This window comes from Peromyscus californicus, unplaced genomic scaffold, assembly GCF_007827085.1.
Source record: "Peromyscus californicus insignis strain IS unplaced genomic scaffold, ASM782708v3 Scaffold_16__1_contigs__length_79575227, whole genome shotgun sequence".
Taxonomy (NCBI): Eukaryota; Metazoa; Chordata; class Mammalia; order Rodentia; family Cricetidae; genus Peromyscus; species Peromyscus californicus.
The window spans coordinates 9,496,609-9,509,200 of NW_026294458.1; positions in this window are offsets into that span (position 1 = coordinate 9,496,609).

A 12,592-nucleotide genomic window follows, 5' to 3' on the forward strand; every position below is an offset into this window, starting at 1 on the left:
AGATCATAATGTTGGAGGCAAATGTCTTCATTTGCTGAGACATCTCAGCAGCCCAAATAGCAAAGCAATGCCTTGCTCTTTTTTTTATTGTTTGTGTCATATATATTTTCCTTGCACACATTAGACTTATTCAACTGAGGAAAATAAAAATTATTAGCCATATTTAGAATGAATCAATTAAAACAAGAATAAAACTAATAATTGTTTGGTGCATATATGTATGTGTGTAGTTATATATTCCTAAATATATAAATACAACATCTTCAGTCTATATAATGGTACAGGTATGTATGTGTTTGGAAGAAAGATCATTCCATACTGAGTAACAAATTGAATTGCAACAGAGCAAGAAAAGTACATGGTAGAGCCTGGATAGAGGAAATGAAAAAAATGGATCTACTATGACTATATTATAATCTGAAATACAAAAGTGTTATCTAAAATGAATAAATGTTCCTGCTAGGATGATTCCTACTTTTCTATAGCCACTCTCAGTATAGGACTTACCTCAGTAATGGTGTCTCCTACTGCTCGTCTGTGTCATCTGATTCTTCTCCATTCACTCTCAAGCATTCAAAATCCGTAATTATGATTTATTATCTCTCCAACACATTTTCTTTGTTCTCTTACCTGTCCTCAGTATAAGCGTTCATGTTTTACATGTGTGTGCCCTTATATCTGAGACAAATACTGAAAACATGGCCTGGATACTGATGTTGAATTACTGATAATTTTTAACACTAAAGAACAGCAAATGGTACTTTTTGAAAATTATTCACATGTGGTAATAAATCACTTGGCATTCTAAATGACTGTGGTGAGCACAAAAACAATGTAAAATAGAGCTTGTCACATAGGATGGGAATACAATTGTATAGTTATCAGATCAAGAGATACTGACAATGAGAAAAACATAGACAAGAACATGGCAGCTGCACAGGACCACTTGGCATAGAGCAAATATGAGACCAGAAGAATCCTGTGCTTCCTTATTACCTTCCAACTATAAATGCTTATACACTGACTGAAAAACATGAAGTATAAATAAAAACCACAATCACCAACTTTATTATATACCTTCAAAACATCTTCCCTGCTCTTAAATGCCTGCATGCTCTGTTCATTAAGTCATGCAATATCATGCAATCTATAGCACAAATTAAGAAGGTGATACCAATAATAGACAAACAAACTAAAATATATGACCTGATGTTACATAGTAAGTCCTCATATGAGAAAAATATGGTATACAAAGGAAAAGAGACAGCTTGATTGGAGCCTGCCCCAAACCACTAGGTGTAGGCCCTGTGTAAGCGGGTCTTGTGAAGTCCACTACTCTAAGTGATGAACAAAGAAGAGGACTGGGAGGGAAAGTCAATGAGCACAAAAACAGTGAGAATATTGAATGTTAAGGGCAGGTGCCAGGGCAATTGTGTAGGGGGAAAGGACTTGGGATCTGATCTGAATAAGATGCTAGAACAAGGAGAGTGATGTGCTCTTAGGTACATTTCTCAACCCTATTCAGGATGCTCTTATTCAGAAAGGAGCTGAGATGCAGACCGCAGAAAGGAACACTAATTAGATAGAATAAGAATATCTGATGACTGATCAAGATTTAAAAACAGAACCACACATCCCACAAAACCACTGACACATGGGCACATTAGGATAATAGGTTGTCTACCTAGACATTGGCTCCTTCCTGAGGATTCACTGATGTCTGCTCCCTGACACAGCACTTACTTACAGCAAGCTCTCAACCTGTGTGCCTGTTGAAATGAATAAAACATTGTCCTTAGAGATGATAGATTACAATTGTTCATACTGACAAAACTGACATCATTTTGAAAAATCAGTCTTCTACATCATGCCTTGTGCATAAAGAAGAAGCTCTTAAAGGCATTTTCTTTTACATCCTTGCACAAAGATTTAACTGTAGAGGAAGAAACATTCCATATGGTCTCTCAGGAGGTGTTTCTAATAGCCATCTTTGAACATGGACTCTGCACTAAACTTACATTTCACACATTTGATTTCTATGAAGGGAACATACATATGTATACACTCAGATCACTTCTCACTAGCTCATAAACATGTTTTGGGAACAGTTAAAGCAGAAATTATTTTGTTTCCAATGCTTAGAAACTATCATTTTGGCAGATAATTTTCAGGAGGCCAGAGCCAACAATCTCTACCTTGATAATTAAACAATTTCAGTATTTGGTGTGGACTTTATTTAATACAGAGTCTTAGAAAGAATTGCATTTTGATTAGGTTTTAACTTTAAATCTTCCAGTGACTAAAAGGCAAATATAATGTTAGTGTGTCCCTTGATTATTTCAAAAGACATGAAAAACACAGTTATTTAATTTTCTGTTGTGAAGAGTCTTATTATACAGGAGTGCTACAAATGCATGATGCTGGATTAAGTCACAGGTGTGTAAACACAATAGAGACACACAGCAAGAAATCTACAGAGCAAAGACCAAACATGAAATTGAATATCAGAGTCTCTGCTTAGTCTTAAAAACTCCATGGGACTCTCGAGAACATGAATCTCAATGAGCTGTCTGTATTCCACATATATTAGGTCCTCCAGAAGTGCCCATTTCTTTCCTCCATTCCACATCTTGGCTTTTGAGAAACCTCAAGACCAGAAAAATTCAGCCTCTTATTTATGGTCACAACCTTCAACAATGACACATTGTAGAAGTCAGGTATGTTTACATCGATTCTCTCATTATTTTAAACTAATATGAAAATCATACCTTTAAAATCTCCCCTAGTTATTCTAACATAAATCAGCTATGCTCAATAACATCTTCTGGACTTAGTTTACTCAAATATTTTACACTTGTGTTTGTATTTGTGAGAAAATGTACCTTTACAATAAAGCCATTCCCTGCAGACTCTCTGTGGGTCTTGAGAAGTCTTCATCTCTTGTTTACATCCCTTGCCAAGTACTCCAGAAGATCATCACCCTTTGCAGCAGCCTCACTTGGAGGCTGAAAATCTGCTTCTTATACAAGAGCCCCTTCCTCCACCAAAATATAGGAAAGAAATTTTCAAGAATTACCTACTATCATCTTATTCATGATGAAACCAAGAGAACATCATTAGGTAAAACATCATTTCTTACTATTTTTAAATGAAACATAAGACATTTTACATGCATTTCCCACAAACGATATTAGTGAAAGACAGAATGGTAAATGCTGTGTTTTATATGCACAACCTTGGATCACCAACCCTTAGATGTTCCTCTTTTTCTTCTAATTGATCCCTCATGTCTAAATCTACAGAGACATAGCCTTGGCCATTTCTCCTGACTTGACTGCTCTGAGGTAGATCAATTTTTAACCTAGAGAAGTAAGTACATGACAACCGCCACTCCTGCAATCATAGTATGTCTGAATATAGACTAAGGAGTCTGCATTATTCCAGAAATGGAATTCCAGAAAATAGACTTCATTATTCCAGAATATGACTTGAAATTTGTAAGCAGTGTTAGTCAATAGGTATTAATGGACCTCATTTTTAAAAGCTGGGCCCCAGAGGAGTACACATATACTGAAACATTGAGCCTGACAGAAATTCTACTTTAGTCATAGGTTGATGCAGAAGTCTTGTGGTTAAGTGGATCTTCAGGTCATCCAGGTTGACAGATCCACCACTGATTAGAAAACAAGTAGATCAAACTTCAAAACAAATGAAAGATTGTGGCCTAATCTAAATTTTCTACAATTTGAGGGATGTTCCAGGAACTAACCAGGGCGATGTATGCTATTTGCATGTGGAGTGTCTATGTAGAAGTAAAAATGAGGAGACTTACAATCTTACTGTCCTACTCAATCGACAATAAGGAGATTAATGAACATTTATGGTATTTAAGATATTTATTTGTGCCCTGGATGTCATTATAGAAATAGATGAGAGTTTGTTATTGAATGAGATTGTACTCAATACATATTAGTCATGGGAGTGATGGGGTATAATCTTTTACCAATTAAATCCACCCCTTTAATGTTATTAGTACAGAAGCAATAAACGCATTTAGATGCATATTATTGTCTTTTATTGATAACTTCTCTGCTGAGTGGTACCCATTGCATTGCCTAGAAAGTCCACATAGTGCAATCACCCTCTCAGTTTCTTACCATGCATGCCTAGTTTATATGTAACACTGAAATATGCCTGAAGAAAAGATCAAACCATGATGACAGACCTTACTGCAAGTTTGTAGTCTAAGGTAGTTTTCGACATGTCAGCATTTCTTCAGCCTCGAAGGCTTTTATTTAAATTATTGAAATTCTTATCTCATCTACACATCAGTGCACTTCCTTATTCCTTTGTTCACCCAGAAAGGAGTAAATTTGGTATTTAAAGAAAAAATGGTCAGTGGTAATCTTCATTCTGCTGTACTAGGTGTATCAGTCTACTTCCTATATGCTCAGCATTGCGTGTACTAACAGCACATAATACTACCTGCTGGGGCCTAAATCCACACCCTCCCACTTTTGCATTGGTCTCATCTCTTCTCATTCTTGCCTTTTCCTATCTTCCCTGAAATTGGACCATCTTCATAACATATGGACATTAGATATTTTAGGTGAAATCGGTGTATTGATGTTGAGTCTCTGATGAATGAGTGTGCACTTTTTCTCTATAGAGATTAAAACTGTTCATGGGTAAGTTGCAGTGGTTGGAGGATTATGGATAAGTAATTTGAAGAGATGTGATCTATGAAAGAAGTAAAGAGAGGTGACAAATTGTTCTGACTTGGGATTTCCATAATCTTAGGGGCCTAATGAGGCAGAGATTCTTTGCAGTGGCTTAAGGACAAGTGGGTTTTGGTGTTTGGGGTAAAGTGGACCTTCTGAAAAGACTTTATCAGCACGAGGAGTCTCCACATGCCAGATCCTGGTTAAGAGATGGTACTGATGATCTTGGAGCCTTAGAGAACAGAGTAGGAGCCTAAGTTATGCTACAAACATATATGATTTAAATACCAATTTGGAATAGTTTGCTAGATGATTGGTTGAAAATTTGAGAGAAAAATTAAAACAGTGACTTTTTTCAATGAGCACATAAAAATTGACTATAAATGCTCACTTTATTAACAACAACAAAATTTTTTTATTTTCCAGAAAATAAGATTTTTCAAATATATTCAGCCAGAAATGATTGAGTATACAGTAAAAAATTATTTAGGGTTTTCAAATATTTTATCACAAGTAATCTCTCTGGTGGTTATGGCAACAAAAAAATTCACATCTACAATGTTTCTGTGCATCATCAATTGGCATGGGGTTTTTTGGGAATTTGTTGCATTTCTAGCTAAGATTTTTTTCCAAACACTTGTAATATAACTTTTTTTTTCATTTTTCTTTATTAAGAAATTTTCGCCGGGCGGTGGTGGCGCACGCCTTTAATCCCAGCACTCGGGAGGCAGAGCCAGGTGGATCTCTGTGAGTTCGAGGCCAGCCTGGGCTACCAAGTGAGTCCCAGGAAAGGCGCAAAGCTACACAGAGAAACCCTGTCTCGAAAAACCAAAAAAAAAAAAAAAAAAAAGAAATTTTCTACTCACTCCACATACTATCCACAGCCCCCCTCTTCCCCTCTTCCCTCCTCCCACCCCCAAGCCCTCTTTCCCAAGCCACCTTGCAACCCCACATCCCCCAAATCGAGGTCTCCCATGGGGAGTCAGCAGAGCCCAGCACACTGAGCCTAGGCAGGTCCAAGCCCCTTCCCACTGCACCAAGGCTGTGCAAGGTGTCACACCACAGGCACCGGATTCCAGAAGCCTGCCCATAGACCAGGGACAGATCCCGATCATCCATGTGTCTCTCCTAGGGTCTTTTCCTGTTAGCTAGCCTCTCTGGAGTTGTGGATTGCAGTCTGGCCATCCTTTCCCTTCCATTTAGTATCCACTTATGAGTGAGTACATACTACGTTTGTCCTTCTGAGTCTGGGTTACCTCACTCAAGATGATATTTTCCAGATCCATCCATTTGCCTGCAAATTTCACGATATCATTATTTTTTACTGCTAAGCAGTACTCCATTGTGTATGTGTACCACATTTTATTTATCCAATCTTCAGTTGAAGGGCATCTAGGTTGTTTCCAGGTTCTTGCTATTATGAATAATGCTGATATGAACATAGTTGAGCATGTGTTCTTGTGGTAAGATTGAGGAAGACATTCCCAATTTTCTGAGAAAATGCCATACTGATTTCCAGAGTGGCTGTACAAGTTTGCATTCCCACCAACAGTGGAGGAGCATTCCCCTTTCTCCACATCCTCTCCAAGATAAGCTGTCTTCAGTGTTTTTGATCTTAGCCATTCTGACAACAACAAAATTTTTTATACTTGATTTTTTTTCTTAATGTATTCTGTTACACATTTTACTCAATGTATGCCTGCCTCCAAATGTCTGGGATCATAAGTTTAGATCCATATTTTTCACTGTGCAGCATAATTCTTGATGGTCATCAGTATTCCAGTACAGATAATTTTAATTCTAGTTTGACTTTCTTCAACTTTACACAAGCTGTTGTTACTTGAGATTTGGGAACCTCAATTGAGAAAGGCCCCCACCAGCTTGGACTACAGGTAAATGTCCTTGTGGGGTATTTTCTTGATCTATAATTGGTGTGGGAAGGCACAGAGACTGTGGGTAATGTCACTTTTCTAGAAGTGGTCCTGGGATGTATTAGAAAGTAAACTGAGCAAGCCATGGAGAACAAGCATATAAGCAGCACCCCTGCATGTCTTCTTCATCAGTTGCTGAGTCTTCGTTTCTACCTTTAGTTCCTACTTTGAGTTCATATGATGATCAATTGTAATCAAGACATAAGTTGCTTTTAGTCATGGTCTTTATCACAGCAAGAGAAAGAAACCTAGACCAGTTCTTCTCCCAGAATATGCCAGCCTTTCACTCCATGCTTACTTCATATATTCCTTTATGCAATTGCTTGTGGGACCTTGGAGTGGTGACACAAGCCTTTAAACCCAGCACTCAAAAGGAATAGGCAGGTGAATCTGTAAGTTTGAGGCTATCCTGATCTACATAGCAAGATTCAGACAATCCAAAGCTGCAGAGTAAGACCTTGTCTCAAAAACAATTGTTATGAGGATGAGGTGGTGCCAAACATCAAGATGATCAGCTCAGACACAGTTTGTTAAAGCATTACCATTATTATTATATAGACATATAAACAGATGTGTACATGGTTTTTATGTGATGCTCTGATACACATTCATGGTTTGTAATTATCAAATCAGGCAGAGTAGCACTTTTATTCTCTTAAACATTTCTCTGTGTTAGGAACCTTCATAATACTCTTTTTTTTAAAATATGTCTTATATCATTTTACCCAGTGTTTACCTCCCCGTGCCACAGAAAACCCAAATTGGTCTCTTCTCTGTAGATTTTGTTGCCTCCTTGTAAGGAACACATGTAAGGCCTAGGGTGAACAACCCTGGTCAGGAGTGATAAGCAATAGAATGATGTAAGTAAACCACAAATGGAGTAGTGATAAGCTATAAGCTATGTGTGGAAGTAGGGATAAGACTAGAAACCTAGCCAGGAAAGAATATAAAAGATGAAGCCTCAGACCCGACCAACAGAGCTCGTCAGGCCCTCGCGCGAGACGACTCTCCTCTGCCAGAGACGTGAGATCCTGTCCCCAGTGCAGACGTGGCTGACCTGAGGAAGGCTGACCCAAGATCCAGAGGAACAGACATGGCGAGTCCGGACCTGTATACCCGGAGAGGTACTCCTGCTTCCATTTGGAAGACAGGATGAATATTGCTTGTAATCTTACTGTGTGAATAAATGAGTGTTATACCAAGTCTGAATCAAGAGTGATTATTCCTCCCCCGTAACTGGGGTATGTGCTCGCTACAGTTGGCGTAGTCGGCAGGATTTTGGGCTTAAAGCCTCCTTAACCACTGAGCACTGAGGAATGTAAAATAAGTAATACAAAAGAATTGGCTATTACTCTGGTGGAGTAACAAATTACAGGAAACCAAATAAACTAGCAAGTGACCTCAAAGCCGCTCTGAGAAATCAACTCCTCGAAGTCAACTCTGAGGACCTAAAGAAAATCTGAAGGTCCAAGGAGGAAGAACTGGTAGGAGAGAGAGTATCAGAAGCAGACGGGAAACACCACCCTCCCTAAGGGTGCGGAGTACCGAAAGAATACCGGACACCTTGATGCCAACCCAGACCCCTGGGGAAGAGCGGAAGGTGCTGGGAAAGAGCTAAATGAGGCACTGGCTGGCCAAAAGGATAGAAAGGATTGCGGATTTGAAATTTGAAAAATTGATAACTGATTCTTTGAATCAGTCTAAATGAATTAGTGACTGGGAGTGGTACCGTAGGAAAAAATTAATTAAATTTTTGTACGGCTTGGTATACCACTTACAATGAATAGATTAATTAAGAAATTTAAGAAGACTAACATCTCCCCAGTGACAGGTAGAGAATACCAAGATGAGGTTGAAGAACAGTGGGGAAAAGTAGCCTCCAAGGTTAAAAATAAGGCCGGCATGAAATCAGTAAATGTGACTAACACATTAACAAATCCGGATGTGGTAGAACAAGAATTAGAGGGATGTAGCAAGGCACAAACTACCGCACTGCTTATGAAAACAGTGCAGGATATTGATAAGGACAGATTAATGGGCAAAAGGCTAGCCTTAAACATAATGAGGAAGGAACAGGAGCGTAGCGCTACTCCTGGATGGAATGGATGTAACACCGTACCATCATTTCCTGTCTCTACCCAAAGTAAGAGAACTCCTATTAGAAGTACTATATCAGCTCTGAACCCCTTCAGCACTGGAGGAGGTAGTAATCGTCCCAAATTTGAAATGGGAACGAAGTTTGAGGAAATCAGGCCATATACTCCTCAGGAGATCTCAGAATTACGGAAAGATTATGCCCAAAATGGACAGAAAGATGCAGAATATATGTGCCGACTGTGGGAAAAGGGAGCTGACACAGTCATGTTAACTGATCTAGAAATGAGAAAGATCAGAAACATAGTAGAGAACCCCTCAGTATCAGAAGCTCTAGAGCATGTAATTGAGACATCAAAAGGCGATACACATCCACTATTAGATTGGATTACTGCAGCTTGGAGATTTGCATTTCCAACACTAGACCTCACTCAATTTGAATCAGCAGCACAGTGGACAACATACGCACAAGCCATAAAACAATGTAGAAAATTAGGCATATTGTATTTCATATACAACCAGGTACCCACACCTCAAGCCGCACCTTTTACACCACAATTTAAAAAGATCATTATTAAAGGAGCTCCAGCACACCTTAAAATGAGCCTAGCTGGACCCCTACAGGCATGTCAAACAATCTCAGATGCCATGGAATTCTTTAAATCTTACAGGGAAATGGACATAGACAAGGTAGTATCATTCAATGTTAATAAGAAACAGGACAAGAAGAAAGTTACACCATGGTTTTCGAACATAAGACCATTTGGGAAACCTAATCAAATGCCCATAAGACAGAATGCAAACAAACCATGGAACCCAATTAGAAGGTTGACAGGAAGGAAAAATATCCCATGGAGAGAGACACAAAGCAACCCATGGAGACAGACATACCAACCAAAACCTTTTTTAGGCAATCGAAATTTCAAACCAAATTTCAGACCAAAATTTTTCAATCAGAACAACCACAGGCCCCCAAGAGCAGGACCCCCCAGACGCTACATACCAAGATGGACTTGATCAACCCGGCTGGTAGACCATTCGTAGCTATACCTATAATAACTAACAAAGGGCCGAGAATAGTAAAATGGCTAATAGATACAGGTTCTGAAATTAGTATAATAACGGAATTTACAGAACATTTTAAAACTGACAAAAGGATTATAATACAGGGAGTAGCAGCAGAAACAGAAGTACCAGTAATAAAATTAAGACTCAAATTATATAATAAGGAATATGAGATTGAAGCAGCTAGCTTCAATGCACCCTGTAATATCCTAGGCATTAAAGAAATAAGAAAATTATTCCCAGACTTTCTAAATAATAAGAGAATAGCTAAGGTCAGATGTAATCTAGCAGAAGTAAAAATACAACCTATTAAATTACCACACACACCCCCGACCTTCACGGCACAATACCCTATCAAAGGAGGTATTAAGGAAATAACAGAGACTATACAAACTTTGCTAAAAGAAGGCATTATAGAGAAATCTCAATCATTCAATTATAACAGCCCAGTATGGCCGGTGCTGAAACCTAATGGCAAATGGAGATTTACAGTTGACTTCAGGAGAATAAATGAAAAAACACCTAAACTTCCAGGACAACTTCCTGATGTGGAAGACATCTTTCTTAGAATTAAAAATTCAGCTCCAAAGGCAATGGCAACTATAGACTTAAGTGATATGTTCTTTGGAATCCCATTACACCCAACATCTAGGGAACTTACTACATTTACATGGCAAGGACAGCAATATCAATTCTTGAGACTCCCTCAAGGGTATTTGAACAGTCCTATTATTGCACACAACACCTTAACAACTACATTAAAGAACTTCGAACCAGAATCAGACTGTAACATATACACCTATGTAGATGATATAATGATAGTAGGACAAGCCATTGAAAAAGTACAAAGTACATTAGAGAAACTAATTCAACATTTCAGAAATGAAGGATGGACTATAAACCTAGAAAAAGTAAATAAAGCAGGAACAGAAGTAAAATTCTTAGGGGTACATTGGACTACAGAAGGACCAACAATACCCGAAACAATAATAGATAAATTAAAACAAATTAAGCGACCCCAGAATAAAACTGAGGTACAACATCTAATTGGCCTATTTGCATATTGGAGGCAACATATTCCATACCTACAGATCATATTACAGCCTTTATATAAAATAACAAAGAAAGCACAGGATTTTGAATGGGATCAAAACTGCGAAAACGCCATTAAATTGGTACTAGAATATATAAACCAGTATAGCCACCTATATTATATACAGCCCGGTGACCATGTATTTGTGGACATCTTGTATATGCAGGGTTATGGTAATTGGAATATATTTTCAAAAAATAAAGACAGGGAAATGCCAATAGGCTTCTACTGCAAGAAATTCCCATGGTCAGAGAACAAATATTCACTGTTCGAAAGAACCATATGGACAGCCTACGAGGCATTCAGGACAATCCACTCACTGCTCAAAGAGAACCATGTGACTCTCCGATCACATATACCCATTTTGGACTGGGTAAAGGCACCAGGAGAGGCATGGGCTGGACTACCCATGGAAGGAAAGGTACTTCAATGGAAATGGTACCTTCAGGAGTTCCTTCGATCAACACCTCTGTCAGCAAAGGGGTCGGTACCAGCGGTATCGGAGTCGATACTTCAGTCCGACAGGCCCATGACTCCAGAGGGATACATTTTCCCAACCTCAACCCCTCCCCAGAAACAGGTACCAATGGGCCATTGGGGGACTAGAGAGTACGATCCCTCTCTGGTTAATGCCTGGTTCACCGATGGATCAGCAACCACGGTGAACAACAAAGTGAGATGGAAAGCAGCCGCTTATAGACCTGGGGATGGAATGGTCATTACAGACCAGGGCACTGATAAATCAGCCCAACATGCAGAAGTTATAGCCGCACTATTGGCAGTAAGACAAACTATAAAGGACAATTATAAACAAATTTATTTATACACCGATTCATGGTGTGTGGCAAATGGCATAGCAGTATGGTCAGGTAAATGGAGAAATAACGGATGGAAAATTAATGGTAAAGACATATGGTCAAAGGCAGCATGGCAGGAATTGGATGCAGCAAGCAGACTAATCAAAATCATAGTATACCATGTAGATGCACATACCAAGAAACAGGATGAGACAAGTAAAAACAATGAAGTAGTAGACAAACTAGCTTCAGCGTTAAGTATAAAGTTAAAAGGTACATGGAAGGCAAACATTAATCCAGAAACAGGAAAAGGTAAAATACAGAGAGAATGGATACAGGTAAGACCATCAACTAAGGACATACCTATAAGTACAGAAGAGATACTGAAAATCCATGAGCAGTTAGGACATATAGGTACACATGCACTAAAAAGTTGGTTCGATAAAAGAAATCTTAAGATAACATGGCAGACAATAAGGAAAGCAATCAATAGTTGCAACAATTGCCCAAAGGCTATTACAAGATTAACACACAATTACCAAGGGATAATAGGACACCGAATGGATTTTAATAGAATCCTACAAATAGACTTCATAGGACCGTTAAACAGCTTCAAGGGAAAATATTGCTGCACCCTAGTAAACATAACGACAGGTCTCGGGATGGCCCGAGAAAGCACACACCCAGACCAAAACACAACGATACTTACAGTCTGGGGATGGTGTGCAGCATATGGAACACCTGATATAATACAATCAGACCAAGGAACTCATTTCACAGGAGCCAAAACACAAAGAATGGCTAGAAACTTAAACATTCAATGGGAATTCCATAGAGCCTATACACCGACAGCAGCCGGAGCAATAGAAAGATGGAACGGAATGATTAAAA